This window comes from Phascolarctos cinereus, unplaced genomic scaffold (genome assembly GCF_003287225.1).
Source record: "Phascolarctos cinereus isolate Bilbo 61053 unplaced genomic scaffold, phaCin_HiC Scaffold_4;HRSCAF=312, whole genome shotgun sequence".
Taxonomy (NCBI): Eukaryota; Metazoa; Chordata; class Mammalia; order Diprotodontia; family Phascolarctidae; genus Phascolarctos; species Phascolarctos cinereus.
In genome coordinates this window covers 696820403-696842145 of record NW_027555847.1, presented here as the reverse complement: position 1 = coordinate 696842145, position 21743 = coordinate 696820403, and the positions used below count along the sequence as shown (strand labels likewise).

Genomic DNA, 21743 nt, shown 5'->3' with positions numbered 1-21743 from the left:
CTATACATAGCTTTGACTTCTTCTTTTGAAAACTGCCTGTTTATATCCATTGACCATTTATCAATTGGGGAAAGGCTTTTATTTTTATGAATTTGACTCAATTCTATACTCAGTATATATTTGAGAAATTGGGCCTTTATCAGAGAAATGTGCTATAAAAAATTTTTAATACTACTTCATTGTCTATAGTACACTTTTTAGCATAATATAGTTTCCATGATTAGCTCTTTTAACTAGGTCTATTTTTGCTTTTGCTTTGTCTGAGACCAAGATTGCTACCCCTGCCCTTTTTACTTCAGCTGAACCATATCAGCTTCTGCTTCAGCCCTTTAATTTTACTCTGTATGCTGATAAAGGGAATTTAAGACAAAAATCACATTAAACACAGGGCAATGTGTCTACTATAGCTAGTGTTTAGTATAGGAAACAGAGGCTAATGGATAAAAATTCCAAATAGTAATATTATTTAATGAAGTAAAGACGTTAGCCTTCACAGCAGTCCCTGTTAAGACTATCTGTAGTTATGAAAAGCTTTCAAATTTAATTTTCATTTTAGTCTGAAATACTAAAATAACTAGAGCCAGAATAATTTTAAAAGGATTGCAAGCACCCCAAATCAGTCTGGTTGCTTGGTTAGTTGTTGTCCTTCGTACTTGAAGGGACCAAAATGACATCAGTATGTGAGAGTCAAGTTTCAGTGTGTCCAACCGTGGCTGATCAAACCAATGAGCTTGGAATATTCTACCACAGGTCGGGCACAATTAGCACATATGAATATTTGGGATGGAGTCTCTAAATTTTGTGCATCTTGCATTTCTTTTGAGTTATTTCAATTCTGCCTTGTTCACAGAGCACAGCACCTTTTCTGATGTGGCATGCCATGCTGAGTGGTCCCGGTCCTGTGCTAGTGTCTCCCATGTCACACAATCAATTCCAAAATTCTTAAAAGAGATCTTCAGTGTCCTTGTACCGCTTCTTCTGACCACCATGTGAACCTTTGCCCTGTGTGAGTTCTCCATAAAACAGTCTTTTTGGCAAGCATACGTTTTGCATTCAAACGGAGCCCATCAGAGTTGCACTCTCTGAAGTAGAATCTGCATGCCTGGCAGTTTAGTTTGAGGAAGGACCTCAATGTTCAGTAGCTTATCCTGCCAGGTGATCTTCTGAATCTTCCTAAGACAATTCAAATGGAAGCAATTCAGTTTCCTGGCATGGCACTGGTATACTGTCCAGGTCTACAATTCCACAGAGAGAAGTACATTAGCATATAAGAAATTTAAGATGACTGCCATTTAACCTAAGGCAAGTAATTTCACCTCTCTAGATCTCAGTTTCCTCATCTGTAATACAGGAATAACAACATCTGCCCTACCTACTACTTCACAAGGGCATTGGGAAGGTTAAATATGAAGTAATGTAGAAATACTTAAAACCTTACAGGAAGATAAGGGGTTGGTACTGACTGACCTTACGATATTCTTCTTTTTAGTGACCTAACAAAACCACTAACATTTATTTTTATTAAGTATTTTAAAAGGATAAAGTTTTTTACTTAATAGACTCAGTTCACCAAGTCTGAATAAACATCAAACAAACTGGATCCCTGGCAAGGATAAAGTACAAAGGATACATGCTAAGTCAATAGACTAGCCAATATTTGTACTAAGAGGATCAATATGAAAAGAGGAATTAAACATTAAAGAAATAACAAAAACTAAGTGCTAGAAAAATTAATTGTATCTTTAACTGAAATAGTGATAAATTCTAAACAGAACTCAGTAGCACTAACATAGCCTTAGCTGGCCAGTCAATTTATAACAGCCTATCAAAGTATATTTATATATATAACAGATCTTATCTATATGTATGTTATATGTATTTATATTATTACATTTATATTATATATTATTTCTATGTAGCAGATCTTAACTGATCATAATCTGTTGTCATTCTGCTTCTCCTCCTGCCTTACAATTCCTGTTCTTCATCCTCAGCTTGACCTCCAATACCTACACTCTTCCCAGGCCATCACCTTACAATGACTACACTCTCTTCCCTTTCCCATCCTGACCTTGTCGAATCAGTTCAACTCAACATTGTCCTCTTCTAGAGTCCCCTGCCTCTTTACATTCTTGAAGATCTGGCCCTTCCAAACCCCAACCTTGCTTGAATCACTCCCACCATCTACTTACTCCCTTCCCTCCTACTCATGTACCACTGAACAAAAATGAAGAAATGCAGTTCATTGCGTCCACTAAAAGTTTATGTTACGGGCAGCTAGGTGGTGCACCAGCCCTGAAGTCAGGAGGACCTGAGTTCAAATGTGGCCTCAGATCAAACACTTGACACTTTACTAGCTGTGTGACTCTGGGCAAGTCACTTAACCCTAATTGCCAAAAAAAAAAAAAAAGATTTATATTACACAATCTTAACCGGCCTTCAATGGAGCAAGGGAATGAATGCTTTTAGATCTCCCTAACTGACTCATACCACTCCTCACAGATGCGTTTCTAAAATTTTTCACTCCTCCTACAGCTCCCCGTTCACCTCTATAGTCTCAGCTGAGAACTTTGCCTCATATTTCACTGAAAAAAAGGGAGGCTACTCTCATTTGTCAGGAGTTCACTCTTCTCCCCTTTCCTCATGTCTCATCATTCTGATGCCTACTGCACTATTTCCTCCTTCACTCATATTTCATGTGAAGAAGTGGCCCTTCTCCTTGCCAAGGGATCCCATTTCATCAGCTTGCCCCCTCTCTCATTCCTGCTGTTCCATTAATCTTCAATTATTCCCTGTCTACAGACTTCTTTCCTACTGATTTCACACATTTCTGCCTCCCCCATCCTCAAAAATCCCTTTCTTCTTCTATCCATTCCCATCTCTCCTCCCCTTTGTGCTTAAACTCCTTGAGAAGGCTGTCTACAATAGATGCCTCTGCTTCCTTTCTTGTCACTCTTAACTCTGCAGTCTGGCTTGTGACCTCACCATTCAACTGAAATTGCTCTCTCCCAAAATTACCATTGGGTCTCTTATCAGAGAAACTTGCTACAAAGATTTCTTTCGCCAGGCCCTGCCTCCACCCACCCTCCTCATTTTCCTGCTTCTCTTCCAATTTTAGCTGAATTAATTTTGTTTGTACAAAAACTTATTTTTATGTAATTGAAATTGTCAACTTTATTTCCTATGAATATTTCTATCTCTTGTTTGGTCATGAACTCTTCCCCTATCCCATCTGACAGTTAATTTTTTCCATGCTTCACTAATTTGCCTATGGTGTCACTTTTTTATGTCTAAATCATGTACCCATCAAGCTTATCTTGGTTTATGGTGTAAGATAACATTCTGTACATAGTTTCTGCCAGATTACTTTCCAGTTTTCCCAACAGGTTTTGTCAAATGGTAAATTCTCCTTACTTTCCAGTTTTCCCAACAGGTTTTGTCAAATGGTAAATTCTCCTTTCCAGTCCTCTTACACCATACTCCATTCCATGTATTCTGCAATCCAGTGATCCTAGCTTCCTTGTTGTCCTTCCCATACAACACTCCAGTTAGTGATTTTGAGAGTTTTCACTGACTGTCCCAATCCCTAAAATGATCTCCTTCTCATCTCTGCCTCCTGGCTTCCTTCAAGCTTCAACTAAAGTCCCACATTCTGCAAGAAACTTTTTCTAGTCCTCCTGATTCTTGGTGCCCTCCTTCTGTTGTTTATCTCCCCTTTAATCTGCATATATCTTATTTGTACATAGCTGTTTGCATATTTCCTTCCCATTAGACTGTGAGCACCTTGGGAGCAGGGACTATTTCTTTGCCTGTCTTTGTATTCCCAGCACATAGGAAGAAGGGAAGGAAGGAAGGGAGAAATGGAGAGAGGGAGGGAAAGGAAAAAAAAAAGATGCTCTAATCTGTGCTCTGAGTACACCAGGGCTCTATTTGGAGGTGAATAGCAAGTTTCATCATGAGTCCTTTGGAATCATTGTATTAAGTTACAAGTCTTTCAAAGTTGATTAGCTTTATAATATTGTATAAATTGTTCTCCTGGTTCTGCTCACTTCACTTTGTATCAGTTCATACAAGTCTTTTCAGGTTTTTCTGAAACCATCCCCTTCATAATTTCCTCCAGCACAATTATATTCCATTGCATTCCTGTATCATTAACTTCTTCAGCCATTCCCTAACTGATGGGCATCCCTCAGTATCCTATTTTTTGCCACCACAAAAAGAACATAGTAGGCATTTAATAAATGCTACTTAACTAACTAGCTCAAGAAGCTTTATAGTATTAATATCAGAAACTAGTTTCTCCATTCAACTGAACAAATATATTGCACATAGAACATTGCATTAGGTCCTGATAGAATTACAATGATGAAAAATCACATGAAAAACTATGTTACAAAATGATCAATGTTAAGTACAACATACAATCAATTGTTTTTGCTAAACCATCTTTCTTTGTTACAACATACACTTTAGAAAAATCATCTTGGGGGCAGCTAGGTGGCACAGTGGATGGAGCTCCCGCCTTGGAGTCAGGAGGACCTGAGCCCAAATCTGGCCTCACACACTTAACACTTACTAGCTGTGTGACCCTGGGCAAGTGATTTAACCCCAACTGCCTCACCAAAAAGCACAAAACAAACAAAAAACATCTTAACATTTAAGTGAAGGATGAATTGAAGTGGGCAAAGATCTGAGCCAGGGAGATCACTTAGGAGCTAACTGCAAAAGTCTAGGAGAGGGGTAAAGAGGGCCTGTAATAAAGTTGTAGCTGTATGGGTAGAAAGAAGGGGACATATAAGAGAGGTACTATGAAAAAAAAAAAGATACTGTGAAAACAGAAACGAGACTTGGCAACTGATTATATTATGACTGAGTAGAGAGGATGATCTCAAGGTTCCAATCCTGGATGACCAGAAGAATGGTGGTATCACTGAGAGTAACAAAGACGTTGAGAAAAGGTGAGGGTAGGGGACTGGATGCAGTGGAGATAATGAGCTCCGTTCTGGACATGTTGAGTTTGAGATGCCTTCTGTACATCTAATTAGAGACATCCAAACAGCAGGTCATGCTATGAGACTAGAGCTCAGTAGAGAGGCTAAGGCTAGGTATCTCGATTTGAGAATCACCTGCACAGAAATGATAATTCAATCCATGAGAGCTAATGAGATCACCAAAGGAGAAAAAACAGCAAAAAAGAGAACAAGGTTGAGGACAGAGCCGTGGGCAATCCTCAGTTAATCAGCATGACATGGTTGAAGAATTAGGAAAGAGCAATGTCACAAAAACCTAAAGATGAAAGGATGAAAAAGTGATCAACATTGTCAAATGCTAACAAGGTCAAGAAGCATCAGTATTAAATGCTGGAGGAGATGTGAGAAAATTGGGACACTAATGCATTGCTGGTGGAGTTGTGAACTGATGCAACCATTCTGGAGAGCAATTTGGAACTATGCCCAAAGGACAATCAAACTCCCCAAAGGCTGCCTTTGCCTTTCTTTCTATCCCCAGCACTTAGCACAGTGCCTGGCACACTGTATGCACTTAAATGTTTACCAACTGACTGACTAGTCCTACAAGCAACAGGAAAGAAGCACATGAACAGAGAGGGACTAAAAATTAGAGTGAAGATGACTGGGGGTAGGAGGAGGGAAGACAGGGCAATTTCTTCATCCAAGACCAGAGTGAAGGAGATATAGCAGAGTAAGATGTCTGAAAGCCACCAGATGAGCAGGAGGGAAAAAGAGAAGTTCTCAGTTACTAGTCTTAACTTTTTTGGTGAAATATGAATTGAGATCCTCAGCTGAGAGAGTGGAGGAATGGGTACTAGGGAAGGCATATGAGAGACATGAAGAGTGAACCAATTAGGGAGGAACAAAATATCTGCCCAGCTGTTGTAAGGGTTCAGCTCCATGGACATACACACCTCACTGAAAAACAATTTTCTACTTGACATTATTTAAAAATAAAGTGTGGGGGGAAAAAAACAAAAGCTTAAATTGTGCATAACACACTGCAGAGTGAAAGCTGTCCCCAGAGCTCCAAATTCGGTGGCAGAAACAAAGTATCAATGTCCACAAAGGGAGACCTATTAGGCATTTGAATTCTAAAAGAATATGGAACCACTCTGCCAGAATGTAATTGTCAGCAACAAAGAACTTCTTCAAACAGCCCAGTTTAAGTGAAAATTTATGCTCCAACTATTAAGATAAGCAGAAAGGAACCTCAATTCCTTACAGCTGTTCCAGCTGAAAAAAATTTACGCGACCCTCCGAATACAAAGGGGAAGGTGAAAGTCATTTTGCCCTTGCTTTCCAAAAGGTTCTGCAAAATCCCTGGAACTTTAAGTATAAGCTACATATAGTTGGCTTGGGAAAGCATCTTAATCGAAGAGGAATTACTAGGTTTGATCCATATTTCTCACAAAGTTCATCCAATGATCTGATAATAGAAAACTATACTACTTAGAAAAAACGAGTACATTTCTAAATATACTCCTATAAATTATTAGAGCAGGAAGAGGTTTAAAACTCGTATGGTCTTTCAAAACTCATTTCACAAGTGAGGAAACTAAGGCCCAGGGAAGGTAAGTGACTTCCCTAAGGTCACAGAGCTTGTCGGTAGCAAAGCCAGGACTGATTCTACAGACGCTGCAAGATGCTAAGTTCTCTCTCCACTCCACACTGCTGTCTGAAACTCTTCTGAACTCTGAATTCTTTATTCAAGTGTCTGAATTCTAGCTTCTTACACATGAAACTAGAACATGGCACTGAGATGGGGTAAACCAAGTATTAGATTCTTTCAAGTCTTTACTAAGAAGAATAAAACTAGGCACATTGTTGCCATGTCCTTAGTCAAAAGGCTAGAATCATTATCTGTACTAAGCAGGTACATCTAATCCACTCCAATAGGCATATGCCAAACAAGACACACAAAATCAGTTCACAAAAGTCTATGGAACTGTTGCAGTCTTCCTATCTTTAGCATAGAAAAAGTTTTCTTGTTTTTACTCTGCAAAAAAGACATTTAATTATTCCTTTTATTCATATATGGGGTGGAAAAATAACCCTAGTTTCAACTTTCACAGTGTTTCTGAAGCCCTAAGGAATGCACCTACCAGGTGCATATTTTTTTTAAAGGAACAACTTACACATGAGTTTACCAATCTCATAAAAACATGAAACTTAGTCCCTTATATTTCTTTCTACTCAATAAAAATAACTGGGTTAGATCCAATTATCTTAGAAGAAAAAAATCCATTCTAAGCAAGGAAGGAAATAACTGAAAAAATGGTGAAGGAATTGGCAAATGGAAAGGGATGAATTATGGTATGAGGGGAGCAACTGGTATTGATCAAATGAGATAATATATGTAAACATATGTAAATCACAGTGATCAAGAGATCATTCAATCCTTAACCGTTCAAAATCTTTAGTACCAACCTATTATTCATTACACAATTTGTTTACAATGGCAAGAACTCTAAGTGCGTCTTTCCTACTCAAAATGTTTTCTAGAATGACACCAAAGAGATTTTATTTATGCTGCTTTTCACAAATAAGTACTATAAGTGACTCCAAAGAATATACAAATTTGAGTTAAAGTATAAAACCAAACCCTTTATTACAAAGGGATATCAATCAATGAGGCAGAAACTACAGGAAGACAAGCATATCTAGAAGGGAAGGAAGGAGATGTGATTTTCTTTGGCAGGGTATGGAGTCTGCCTCCACCAAAGAATTTCATTCAATCCCAGTCTAGGCTTAAATAAATGCCTCAGGCAAACAGAAGAATAGAGACTAGCCCAGGAACACAGAGCCATTATGCAGCAAAGGAAAGGACTTGAATGCAAGTCTAACTCCAAGCTCAAGACTCTATCCATTACATCCAAAAGAGAAATTTTTAAAGATCTACTTGTAACCATCTTCAACCATATGGCTTTAAACCAAAAGCATTTATTTCCTTTCGAAAAAGATACCAGAAGAAGAATGATTATAAAATATAGCAAGAGTAACAAGCGTAAGATGCTACGACATTAAAATTGTTCTTATAGGGACAGCAAGGTGGCAAAGTGGATAGAGCTCTGGCCTTGGAGTCAGGAAGGCTTGAGTTCAAATCCGGCCTCAGACATATAACACTGACTAGCTGTGTGACCCTGGGCAAGTCACTTAACCCTGATTGCCTCACCAAAACAAAGGAAAAAAATAGTTGTTCTTATACAGCACTTTACACATCCTTTACCTATTTGCAACAACTTACCATGATACAATAGGCATTATGCTAGGTGCTGAGAAGGTAGAAACAGGAAGATCAGCTCTGTGAGATTAGGGACAGTGAAGTGTTGAGGTTAACACCAAGGTCATGAACCTGGGAAACTGGAAGAATGGTGGTATCTTCAACTTCTAAGGCCTTTGTCGTGTACAAAATATTTGCTGCCAAGAACAAACCTAGATTCCAAGAAATGGCCAAATTCAAAGGCCTTTTCTCAACTCTATTCCATCTTGACTTTCTTACAGCATTTGGTATTACTGTTCATCTCCTCCCTTGAAACCCTTGGTTTTCCTAACTCTGCACTTGACTCTGGCTGCTGTCTATTTTGACAGTTTCTATTCTTCTCCTCCCCCCCACCCCAAGTGTTGCTGTTTCCCAAAGTTCTGACCATTCTTCTTTTTTTTAATTCTTTACACTCTCCCCCTCAATGTATCTCATTCACTCCTACCACTACAACTATCACCAAAGCTAGAGCAGCTCCCTACCTCTCCCAATTTCTAGTTCCCCATTTCCACCTACCACTCTAACACACCACCACTTCATGTAAATCATAACACCATCCTGGGCACACAACCTTGAAACCTTTTTACCTCCACATCTCATAAGTTTTCAAAGTGCCCTCAAGTCTACCTAAACAACGTCTGAGCAGCCATCCTTTTTTTTTTTAAACTTGGATTTTCATGATGATTTACTTCCTTAACACTTGGATTTTTATGATAGTTTTCTTCCTAACTAATATTGCCGCCCCTGGTTTCTCCCCATTCCAATTTACCTAATATATATCTAGAAGCCAGATTTATTAATTTCTTCAATCCAAGTCTAAATATGTCACTCCTTTGCACAAAGGTCTTCAACTTCTCTCATGGCCTACCAAATAAAATCTAATTTCTCAGCATGATTATTCAAAGCACGCCATCTTCTACCCCGAACTCAGTTTCCAGCTTTATCATCTCCTACTGCTCTTTTCCCTAAAGCCTCTGAGACAACCTGAACTCTCCTTGGAGATCCATCAACACAAACCACGCTCTTCTCCTACCTCCAGCTTTTGCTCACACTATGTCTTCTGCCTGGTGTGCAGCCCTCTCCCCTTCTCATCCTTTCAAGGCCCAGGTCAAATGCTAGTTCCCTCAATGTTATCCCACTATTACTACAGCCAAAGAACATCTTTTCTACCAATTAACTGCCCAGGAGACTTTCTTTACGCCTGTCTAATAACGCTTCACACAGTTTGCCTTGCATAGGTCATCTTTTTGTCCTCCAACATCTAGCATAGTGCCTTACACATATTAGATACTTCTATAAATATCTGTTAAGTTTATTTGTATATATGATATTTCTATCACAATGGCTATAGGGGAAGCTAGGTGGTGAAGTGGATAGAGCACCAGCTCTGGAGCCAGGAGGACCTGAATTCAAATTCAGCCTCAGATACTTAACACTTACTAGCCTGTGTGACCCTGGGCAAGTCACTTAACCCCACTGCCACCCCCCCCCAAAAAAATGGCTATAAGGTATTAAAAATGTAGCATTCATATACACACACCCCCCAACAAAAAAAAAACCTATAAGAAATTCTTAGGCAAAAGAGTAGATACAAAAAAAAAGAGAGAGAGACAAGATACACTTAAAAAAGGAAAAAAAAGAATAACTTCAAGAACTTAAAATGCACAAATACTGAAATCTTATTTCATTTCCAATTCTTCCCATTTATATTCTAAGGAACTATACTTCAGAAGATATTTAACAAGGAGAGGATCCATGAATATAGTATACTACTTTTTTTTTTCCTAACAATGAATAAAGATTTTATATCTTGTTTTCCTAGCAGGCAAAAATCCCCCAGAGAGTATCATCATAATATTTACAGAGAAGGTTAATAATATTAATAATACTTATAGAAAAGGTTAAGATTCTAAAAGAATCTATAGGTTCTATAGAACCTATGGTATTACAAAATTTTAAATTACCAGAATAGAATAAAGTCTTTTTTTTTTTTTGGTGAGGCAATTGGGGTTAAGTGACTTGCCCTGAGTCACACAGCTAGTGAGTGTTATGTGTCTGAGGCAGGATTTGAACTCAGGTCCTCCTGACTCCGGGGCTGGTGCTCTACCTACCTAGCTGACCCTAGAAAAATGTCTTGAGAAGGAAAAAGTAACGGAAGAGAACTGCATGATTATCCAGATAAAATCAAACATGAAAGTAAACCATGATCTACCTAAACTATTTCCAAACTTAAATATAAGGGCTAAGGAAAATTGGAACACACACACACACACACACACACACACACACACACACACACACACACACACACACACACACACTAACCTGACAAGCAGATATTCCCTTCCTTTGAAAATACAAAAAACTTGTCTTCAATTGCATTCTTTTTAAGCAACAGATTTCCAACCCAACCAGCCAAGTAACTCATCCTAGATGCTAAAAGGGATTAAGAGTAGAAAGAAATTAACATGAATGTGATTAACATTAATGTGATGTAAACCACACAAAACTTTTTAAATAGCAACTGCATAAAGAAGTAACTTTAGTGAAACCTTAGTGAAAAGGTTTTTCTTTACATAGGCCTTAACTCTCAGGGCTGCTGTCAAATGTATTCTACTGTCTAGAAAGGGAAAGTTTGAACATGTTCTTGGCTGACAGTATTACAAAACATAACATTTCCACATACAAATCCACTGGGGGGGGGAAGGGGGAGACAGGAAAAGGAAGGGAAATATTTAATGAAAAAAATGTTCCCAAGGATCCTTAATACTTCTTAACCCTTCTGAGAAAAAAATTATCCATCAAATCAGTAGCATGCAGCAAGAACAGACCTGAGGAAAGGGAGTTAAACCAACAGTTACATTTATTTTATTCATCTTTCCTAAACGTTAGACAATTTGCATCGTCTAAGCGTCTGGATCTTCAGAGAAAAGCAAGGCCTTGGCAATGATGAGTAAGAAGAGAGGGCAGACTGCTAAACAGAACAGAAAAGTTCCTCACTTTCTATTCCAGGTTACACTAGAGACAAACTAACAAAGGATGATGCAGAATTAATTAAATCCAAGCCTAAATGGAATTAGTTTTCATGCTTACAAGCTGTACTTTAGCAGCTCTGAACAACATTTTCATCACGATTCCTGAGACTTGATAAATGATGCAGTATTCCCCAGGGAAACAATACATAGATATATTGCTTCTTTCCCTGAAGGAACTCAGGAAGATGGCTCCAATCAAGGTAGGGATTCATAAATAAATGCCTTCAGACTCAAGCTCAGCACAGAAATTTAATATAAATGAGACCACCCACTGTCCCAGTGCCTTCAGCATTGGTGGGATGGGTCCTTCTGGAAGTGCCATCTGGAGATGATAAAAAAAAAAAAACCAAGGTCTTCACTAATTATGGCCAAGATTCCTTGGCACTTCATGCCAGGGCAAGGATATTAACCCAGATGGCCTAACCGATTCGAGCTTGGATAATGACAGACTTTCCAAGCGAAAAATGCTTCCCTCTGATTCAGCAACTCCAATGTGAAGTACTCTTCTGAGACTCCTATTACTGTTGCTGTTCAGCCATGGCTGACTCTCTCTGACCCTGGGAACCACACTGGCCATGGGGTTTTCTTGGCAAGGATACTGCAGTGGTTTGCCATTTTCTTCTCCAGTGGATTAAGGCAAACCGAGGCAAGAGACTTGCCCAGGGTCACACAGCTAATAAGGGTCTGAGGCCATATTTGAACTTGGGTCTTCTAACTCCAGATCCAGCACTCTATCTTCCTGAGCCACCTAGCTGCCTTCTTGAGATTCCTGTGTGGTACCACTAATACATATTCTTCTTGAAAGCACACCAGAATTCAGCGCTTCTGATTCACAACTTTGAAAGCTCACCTTAATGAAGAAAACCCAACTTTTATTTTAAGAGTTTAAGCATATGACATTATAAAACTGCCTAAACGTGTAAAGAAATTATAGTTAGAAATAATCTCACATTAATACAGCACTTCAAGGTTTACAAATCTCTTATCCCACAACAATCTTACAAAGGTAGGTAATGTAACTATTATCACTTCTACAGATGAGAAAAAAAAAACCATCTCAGGGAGGTTCAGAGTCTTCCCTATCATCACACATAGAGATCTGAAATGTCAGAACCAAAACTCAAGCCAGGTCTCATGATTCCCAAGCCCAGTACTCTTCCCACTCACTCCACCATGCTGCTTGCTTCCTATTACTGACTAGGATATAGTTTCATTCCAAATGTTCATTTGTAGGTATTTGCCTCAAGGTAAAGAGGAAAATGTAGTCTCAGTCAACAAGTGAGAGTAGAACTTCAAAAAAGTATATCTAAGCAAATTACATTTACAAGGATTTACAAGGGTGGAAGCAGAGATCCTGATGCATACAAATGGGAACTTGATTAACAAGTCTCTAGCAATTCAACTACCTTAGTAATCAACCCATTTTCTGATACTTTCTCCTAATAAAAGCTCAAACTCTTGCGATTTGACTTCACCTATTCAACAGCATTAGTCTAACCGAAAATCTTTCAATCTATTTCTTTTTTTTTCACTCTATTCCTAAGGAAACCAATAAGAGTCTGCTGTGCAGTAAAAATCTCCCAGTCTCTCCCATTCCTCACAAGGAGTCTATCCCCAAGATAAAGGGAAGACTGCCAGTAAACTCTCCTGAAGATGTAAGTTAATTTGCCTAGATGACTCTCATTTACTTCTAAAATCCCATCTAGGGCTCTGAGAGGCCATGAGAGTAAAGAATAGGTAGGTAGGAGAATGAGTGAAGAACTTTTGGATTGTTTCCTCCAGTTACTGAAAAATACAGATTCCATGAGCACATAGCCTGAAACATAAAAGGAGACTATAAGCTTTTTTAAAATTATGCTTTTTTGGGGGGTAAGGGAGGGAAGATTGATATAATTCATAAAACTGAAAGGGACCTTATTGATCAATTAGTCCAAGTCCTGTATTTTCAATTGGACCGTAGAGAATTAAAGTGACTTGCCCATAATTAAGCAGTGTGACCTTAGTAGAGCCAGTTTTCCTGAACTACCTTAAACAGTGGGCTTAGTTTGCATTAAAACACACACACACACACACACCCCTTGAAAAAGAGCACCAGACAAGAAAAAAGTCAAGAATACGATCTAATCCCTAGTAGATTTATTTATATGGAGTCAGGAAGACTCAACTTCCTGAGTTCAAATCTGGCTTTGGACACTCACTAGCTATGTATGACCCTAGGCAAGTCACTCAACCCTGTTTGTCTCAGTTTCCTTATCTGTAAAATAAGCTAGAGAAGGAAATGACAAACCACTCCAGTATCTTTGCCAATAAAACCCCAAATGGGGTCACAAAGAGCTGGACATGACAGAACAACAACAAAGCCCTTTGTGACATTGAAACATTTCATAAAATCAAAGATTTAGAGCTGGAAGAGTCCTTGAAGGTTATCTAGTGAACAGCTCTCCTTTATTTTACAAAAAAAAAAAGTCACTGAGACCCAGAGAAGTTAGATGATTTGCACAAGGTCACACAGTATGTAAACAGCAAAGTCAGGGTTCAAATCTACATCCTGTGATTCCAAATCCAGCTCTTAATAACCACTATAAAAACCCTGCCTCAGCTTTTGTTGTCATTCTGCAATAAATTCCCCTTACCCAGAGGGGTTAAAGCAGAGTAGGTAGACATGTATCTAGGCATTGAAATTAAATCGTTTCTGAGATCCCTTCCAATTCTAAAATTCTATGACCTATTTTCCTGGTCAATGACTTTTTTCTGCAATTCTCAAAGACCCACTTACTAAACAAGGGAAGGAAGTACCTATACTAACAAAAATCACAGATCTTTGAAGTAATGTATAGTAGCAAACCCTTTTAAAATAGCCTGAGTAATACTAGGTACTATTTTTTTAATTGCTGAGACAAGAACTTATCTGTGTCCTTCCCCACAGGGAAGCCAAGGGAAGGTGGTGGCAGGCTAACCCTAAGGAGGCACCAGTGAATTTACTAATTGGGTGGGGAGGGGAACAATGAGCTAAAGGGAGCACTATCAGACACCATAGTTCCCATGATATATTTAAAAATAAAGAACTCACAACTAAAATTACTATTCAAAAAAGGGACAGCTGAAGAACTAACTTGGTTGCAATGGAAACAGAGGGACAAAATTGTTACTCATTTTTTATAACAAATACTAGGCCCATTTTCAATCAACCAATTAAAATTTACTGAATGCCTACTGAGCCGGCCACTGGACTAGAAGCTAAAGTGGTACAAGGTGATAGAAGACAAGATTCTTTCCACCTCTCCAATCAAACAGATTACAGTCTACTTTGAGAAAAAAAGACACATGAAAGGATAGCAATACCAGAATACAAAAACACCATCTGAATGAAAGAAATCTCAGAGGTTCATCTTTAAATCCCATTCACTCCCTATAACAGAAAAAAAAAAAGAGAGGGCCTTTTTTTTTTTTAATGACTCTAGGACCAAGGAAGTTCTGGCCAATTGCTACGAGGCTAAAAGCTATTTGACAGCATTCATCACTACACACAGCCCATCAAAAAAAAAAAAGTGCTCGAAATCTGATGTAGGAACTGCAGTTTATCCCTTGGACAGATTTCCTGCTCCTAGTTCCACTGTCCTTTCCTACCCTGGTGAACCGGGCTGAGCAACCTAGAAAGAAAACTGACGCTTCTCTCGAGCCCGCAAAATTAAGTCCTTAACAGTCACTTCCTCCCCTCTGGGCCTAAACTGAGCTCCACTCGTTTCGGAAGCTAAAGGCCCCGGGGTCAAAAAGGTAGGCTCTCAACATCTCAGAGTCTTTACCTAAAGAAGCCTTTTTTGCGGGGGGGGGGGACGGGGGACGGGGCGAACCACCAGGGAAAACAAGGTTTCCAGACTGAGAAGCCCTAGCAGAACCTCCTCCTCTGCTTCCCTCCCCCAACAAGAGCGCAAACCCAAGTTGTGATTCTTGGAGTACACAGCGGGTCCTGGCATCTGCTGTTTCATTCCTACACTCCAGAGAGGTGGCCTACGAAGGAGGCTGGACTATGGCCAGACAGACGGGAGTGATGCAGGATCCGAACCACAGAACAGGTCACTCTGAGTTGACTCCCAAAACAAAGTCAGATTTTTTTTGGTGGGGGGGGAGACAGGGGAGGCTAAGACTCATTTTTAAATGCCATCTGAACCAACGTCATCAGTCTCTTCCCGGCCTGACGCCCCGCTGGGGTGGAAGGTTCGGATTACTGGGCACCCGGGCTATTTTCGAGAACCAGAGAAATGAGAAGTGACCCGAGGCCCCGAGGTCAACCGGCTCAGGTCCCCGCCCCCTGCCCACAAAAGCCGAAAGGGCCCGGGGAGGGGGCGGGGGCACCGGCTCAAGGCCACGGCCGCCGCCGGAGCCAAGGAGCTGAGTAATCCTCAGGTGACTCGGGCCCGCCCCAAGGGGCCGCGGGGTCAACAGCCCGCTGGGGCCGGATCCCCCCCCCCGGGCAGAGCCGGGCCCGCCCCCCCACACACACACACGGGGTCACCCCGCGGGGCCGGGGCCGGGCTCTGGCCCGGGAGGCCCGCAGCCGCCCCGCAGCCGCCCGCAGCCGGCCCGCCTCCATCTTGAGGCGGCAGCGGAGGGAGAAGGACGAGGCCCCGGCGCCGGGAGCGTGGAGGGAGGGGGCGAGGATGGGGCCTCGCTGCGGCGGCCTCGCCCGGAGGCCCGAGAAGGGGAGGGGACGGGGACGACGACGGGGAGGAGGAAGGAAGGAGGCCGCGGAGCCGCCGCCGGGCTCACCGGGACCGGACGCGCCGGGTCGAGATGGGTCCTCGCCGCCGCCACCTGTCGGGCCGAGCTCTCCTGCCGCCGCCGCCGCCGCCGGGCCTCCCTCCCTCCCAGACTCAAGCGCTGCCTCAGCCCCGGCCCCGCTCGGCCGGTCGGTCAGTCAGTCAGTCACTGCAGCAGCAGCAGCAGCAGCAGCAGCCGCCGCCTCCGCGCGCCTCCAGCCGAGTCTCAGGTCCTGCGGGGCGAGGGACCGAGAGGGGGAGCGTGACGTGAGGCCCCGCCCTCTTAAAGGGGCCACGGCCGCCCTCCGAGCGCCTGCCTGGCGGGGCGTGTGGCGGGCTGCTGGGTGTGGGTCCGTCGGTCTTTGTGTGGGCGTCTGTATATCCAAGTGCTTGTCTGGGTGGGTGTCTGTGTGTCTGTGTATCTTTCTGGCCGTGGGTCTGTATCTGTGCTTGGGTGTGTGGCTGTGTCTGAGCATCCTGTGTCTGTCTGTGTGTCTGGGCATCCTGTGTCGATGAGTCTGTCTTTATGTGGTTGTCTGTATATCTGGCAGTGCTTGTGTACCTCTCTGGTTGGCTGAGTCTGGCTAGCTGTGTATGTGTGTGCCTGCGTATCTGTCTGTCTGTGAGTCTATACGTGGCTGTGGTTGTGCATATATGTGTGTCAGTATGCATCTGGGCATCCTGTGCCGATGTGTCTGGCTTTCTGTGAGTGTCTGTGTATCAGTGTCTGTGTATCTGTGCCTATGTATCTCTTGTCTGGTTGTGGCTGAGCATTTGTGTCTATGTGTATATGTGTCTATCTTTCTGTCTATGAATTTGTGCCTGTGTCTCTTTCCTTCCTTCTCACCAGCCAACCAGACAGGCTTCTTCTTTATCCACCTTGCCCTTGCTGCCTGCCTTCTGATCCCCTTTTCTTCCGTCTCTCCTTCCCTCCCCCGGGCACCTCACATCCTTTCTCACCCTCACTCCTCCAGCCCCTTTCTCAGTCTTGTTCTACCTGCTTCCTCAGTCTCATTCTTGTAAGTCAGTCTGGAACTACTCAGTCTATCTGTTTCTTATTTCCGTCTCTATCTTCTTTCTGTCTCTGTTTCTCTCTGCTTCTATTTTTGTCTCTGTGTGTCTCTTCTGTTTTCTTATCTTTGTTTCTATACTTCTTTCCTCCTGTATCTCCAAATCTATTTTTCTCTCTCTCTCTGTTTTCTTTTGATTCCCTTAACTCTTTTCCCTTTTGTCCCTAGTACCCTTCTCTCTCTCCTGTCTCCCCTGCTCTCTTCTCTCCCTCCTTTCTCCCCAGCTTCCTTTTCTGTCTCTCTAACAGCCTTCATTCCTCCTATCTCCCCAGATCCCTTTCTCTTAATCCTCGTCAGACCTTTTCCCCTTCTCTCTTGTATTCTCTCTTTTAAGTACTTGCACTCTCTCTCTCTCCTCTCTCTCTCTCTCTCTCTCTCTCTCTCTCTCTCTCTCTCTCCCCCTCCCTCTCCCTCCCCTCCCCCTACTCTTTACCCTTGCTTTCTCAAGCCCCCTTCCTCCATCTCTCTTCTTTCTAGCCCTTTTCTTTCTTTTTCCACACTCCCCTCCCCCATATCACTCCCCAACCCCTTTTTTCACTCTCTCCCTTTCTTCCCTTCCCTGCTTCTCCTGGGTCTTTGTTTGCACACACATATACCATGGTTTCTACAGCAAGTAGCTGTCCTTACCACTTCAATATATCCCTTGCAGAGCCAAAATGCTGTGTCCTGGGGATATGATAACAGACTTTTAATGGAGGCAGAATGGGAAGGTGAGCGAATCAGACTCCAAGACAACCAGGCCTGGAGCCTACAATTGAGGGGATCTATATGATTATATCTCATATTCTTTTCCAGGGCTCTCCAATCACAGTAGGAATTAGTCAAGAGGAATCAACCAGCTCAGCACTGTTAAAAAGGAGCTACCCAGCTTCTTTTCAGACTGAGGTTGAATCCTTCTTACCCTTCCGGGACCATCAGAAAAGGCAGAGGAGGAGAAATCCCTTGAAACAAGCCCAGAGACTTACCCTGTTGATTTCAGAAAAGCCTCTTTTATCAGTGTCAGCCACTTGGACTGAAGCCCTGCTTAATATCCTTCCTTCCCTCTCTCCCTACGGGGCCTCCCTTGAAAGCCTTTGAAAGTGACAAGAGGGGAGGGAAGAAAACCCTCAGCCACAGCCTGGCTCAGAGCTGGAGCCACAGAAGGCAACCGGCATTACACTCCCATAGACCATGGCGATACCACCAGCTTCCCCGTTTCTGGGAGGAATTTGCAGCTGTCAGCAAGCACCCAGGATTTGCAACTCTCAAGTGGTGGATAAGGGGAGCCTCCTGCTTCATCCTGTGCCCCAGGATGAAGGAATAATCAGGAAGGTGACCCTTCTTAAAGCACTGGGACTGCTCCCACCAATTAGAGTCTGCTAGCGTAAGACTAATAAAGACAAAATGGGCAGATAGATGTGGGAATGCTTTGGAAATTCATGAATTTAGAAACAGGGTGTAGCAACTTCTTCATTTGCTGCCCTTTCTCCCCACTGTTCATCTTTATGAGATCATGTGTTTCCTAAGATAATTCCACTCCTTAAGAATTCATCTTATGCAGTGATGTTAATTCATCTTCCTCAGAAGTGACAGAATTAAAGTGATACCCCAAGTAAAGGGGGTATTTAGAAATCAGGCTACCTAAATTGTTCTAAATTCCTTGTGTCATCTCCTAAGATAGTCCTCCCCCTCTTCCAGTTTCCCCCCATCCCAGCACACACACACACACACACACACACACACACACACACACACACATCCTTCCTTTCTAACTTGTAGGCAGGCGATGACACAAATGTTAGTGTCATTCTATCACACTCTGCTACAATCACTGAATCTTAGAACTAGAAGAAAAGTTAGAAACCATCCAGTCCAACCCAGACCTGAGCAAGAATCTTCTTTATTAACAAGTTGTCAACCAGCCTTCATCTGAGGACCTGCAGTAAGTGGGAACCTACCAGCTCCCAAAGCAGCTCATTCCACTTTTAGAAAGCTCTCATTATTGGGAAGTTTTTTTTCCTGACACCTGCTAGAAATCTGCCTCTCTGAAGCTTCCACTCATGGGTCATAGTTCTGGCTCTTAGGACAAACAGAACAAATCAAAGCCCTATTCCAAAGGACAGGCCTTCAAATACTTGAAAGCAATGACCATTTTCTCCTCGCCAGACTAAACATCCTAAGTCCTCCTACTGAACCTCAGAAGTCATGGCCTTGAGGCACTTGAGCACCCCAGTTACCCCATTCTGGACACTCTCCACTTGTTCCTGTCTTTCCTAAAATTAAACTGAATACCATATTGCACAGGCAGTCTGAGCAAGTCAGAGTCCAGTGGAATAACATTAGCTTCATTCCAGACAGTGCAGCTCTCTTAATGAAGCCAAAGATTGCCTTTGGGGAATGCCAAGTCATACTCAAACACCTTATTCTCTTCATTTCTCCATTCCTTTTTTTTTTTCAACTCTTCTGTTCTTTTCTCCTACCTCTGACTTGGATTCTAAGCTCCTTGAAGGCAGGGTCAGTCTTTTGCCTCTTTCTGTATCTGCAACCTAGCATAGAGGAGGCACTTAATAAATGTTTATTGATTGATTTCCCAATTATATTTTTTTAAATAAGTTTTCATTGATATTTTCTTTTTCTTACATCACCAGAATATCTCATGTATCCCTCCTTCTCCCTTCTCAGAGAACCATCCCATATGACAAGTATGTTTTGGAGAGGTAAAAAAATCAGCAGAACTGATTGAACATTGAAAAAGTCCAAAACCATATGCAATACGTAACACCTGTAGTCAGCCCAACTCCACCAAGGGGTGAATTTGAGGTGTCTTATCATATCTCTTAATTCTGAGTCCTTTTTAATCTTTGTAACATTGTTACATTTACTTTCCAGTTTGGGGCATGTCATTGTTCTTTCATATTCATTGCTGTAGTTGAGTGTAAATTGTTTCCTTAGCACTGCTTACTTCATTCTGCATCAGTTCATATAGCTCTTGCCATGAATCTCTGTATTCATCATACATGTCATTTCTTACAGCACAGTAAGATTCTATTACATGCATAGGCCACAATTTTGTTTTAGCATTCCCCAGTAGATTGGCATTTTTTTTGTTTTCAATTCTTAGCTATCATAAAAAGCGCTACTATAAATAGTTTGGAATCTATATGATTTTTTTTTTAACAGTGGCTTCCTTGGGGTATAAATCTGGTAATGGAGTCTCTGGTTTGAAGGGTATAGATATTTTAGTCACTTTATTTGCATAATTCCAAATTGCTTTCCAAAACCATTATGCCATATCACAATTCCATCAAAAATTTATTAATGTGCCTATTCTTCACAAGCATTCCACCACTGACTATTTCCATAATAATTGTTGGAGGGGATGTGTGAAAATTGGGACACTGATGCACTGTTGGTGGAACTGTGAAATGATTCAACCATTCTGGAGAGCTATTTGGACCTGTGCCAAAAAAAACTGAGCATACCCTATGATCCAGCAATACCACTACTAGGTCTGGATCCCAAAGAGATCATGAAAAGCAGGGGGCAGGGGGAACCTCCATGTACAACAATATTTATAGCAACTCTTTTTGTGGTAGAAAATAATTGGAAATTGAGGGGATGCCCATCAATCAGGGAATGGCTGAACAAGTTGTGGTATGTGGTTGTAATGGAATACTATTGTGCTATAAGAAATGACAAGCAGGATGATTTCAGAAATACCTGGAAAGATTTACATGAAATAATGCAAAGTAAAGTAAGCAGAACCAGGAGAACATAATACACAGTAACAACAAGAATACATGATGATCAACTGTGAGTAATTTAGTTCTTCTCAGCAATACAATGATCTAAGACAGTTCCGAAGGACTCGTGATGAAAAATGCTATCCACCTTCAGAGAAAGAACTGATGGGGTCCAAATGCAGATCAATACATACTAATTAACACTTTATTTTGTGGGGTTTTTGTCTATATTTTCTTTTACAACATGAGTAATATGTAGATATGTTTTGCACGATTGCACATATATGACCTATATCAAATTGCTTACCATCTAGGGGGAGAAAGGGAGAGAATTTGGAACTCAAAATTTTAAAAAAGAATGTTAAAAATTGTTTTTACATGTAATTGGTAAAAATAAAATATTATTTTAAAAAACCCACCATTTCCCAATTACATTTTATATGGTTCTGGCTGCAGAGGCAGTATGACCCCTCTGGCTTAGAGCACTGAAATGTTAAGTAACTTGCCCAGGGTCTCATAGACAATGCGTATCAAACTCGGACCTTCCCAGCTTCAAGACTGGTTTACTATATCAAATTTCCTCTGATTATGAGAGGACTGAAAAGGGGAAGATGAAGTTGTGAGATATACATGTCTAAATTTGGCAGCTTCCTGAAGGACAGCATGATGATTCTGCTTGCCTGTGGAGGGATGTGATTCCCAATCATTTGCACCCCAAAGAAAGACTACTCGGGTGATATTGTTCTCTCCTTGGTTGAGCTGAAATTTCATCTTGCTCCCAGGCTGATGAGCCCATTTGCTCTTATGTATACCATTGTCTACCCTAGTCTATATAACATCCTTGGTTTCTGTTTAACGGCTTGCTTGAATAAATATACTTGCTCACTA

General features: G+C 41.5%; 1 protein-coding gene and 1 long non-coding RNA gene across 10 annotated transcripts in view; one reads left to right on the top strand and one right to left on the bottom strand.

Moving 5' to 3' along the window:
• The window catches only part of CLIP1 (CAP-Gly domain containing linker protein 1), a 145181-nt gene extending 128926 nt beyond the window's left edge, over window positions 1–16255 (bottom strand). For 3 of the 9 annotated variants that reach the window (XM_020970286.2, XM_078154274.1, XM_020970294.2), the window contains exon 1: window positions 16074–16231. The gene's annotated coding sequence lies outside the window, so the exon portion shown is untranslated. Of the gene's footprint in view, window positions 1–860; window positions 1539–16073 lie in introns of those variants that run through there. The other 6 variants (XM_078154275.1, XM_078154272.1, XM_078154270.1 and 3 more) reach the window with 6 other exon arrangements.
• Window positions 16256–17539: 1284 nt separating this feature from the next.
• Window positions 17540–21743, top strand: LOC110196821 (uncharacterized). Its single transcript, XR_013486468.1, has 2 exons — window positions 17540–17843; window positions 17929–21743. It is a non-coding gene; the product is annotated as an uncharacterized LOC110196821 (long non-coding RNA).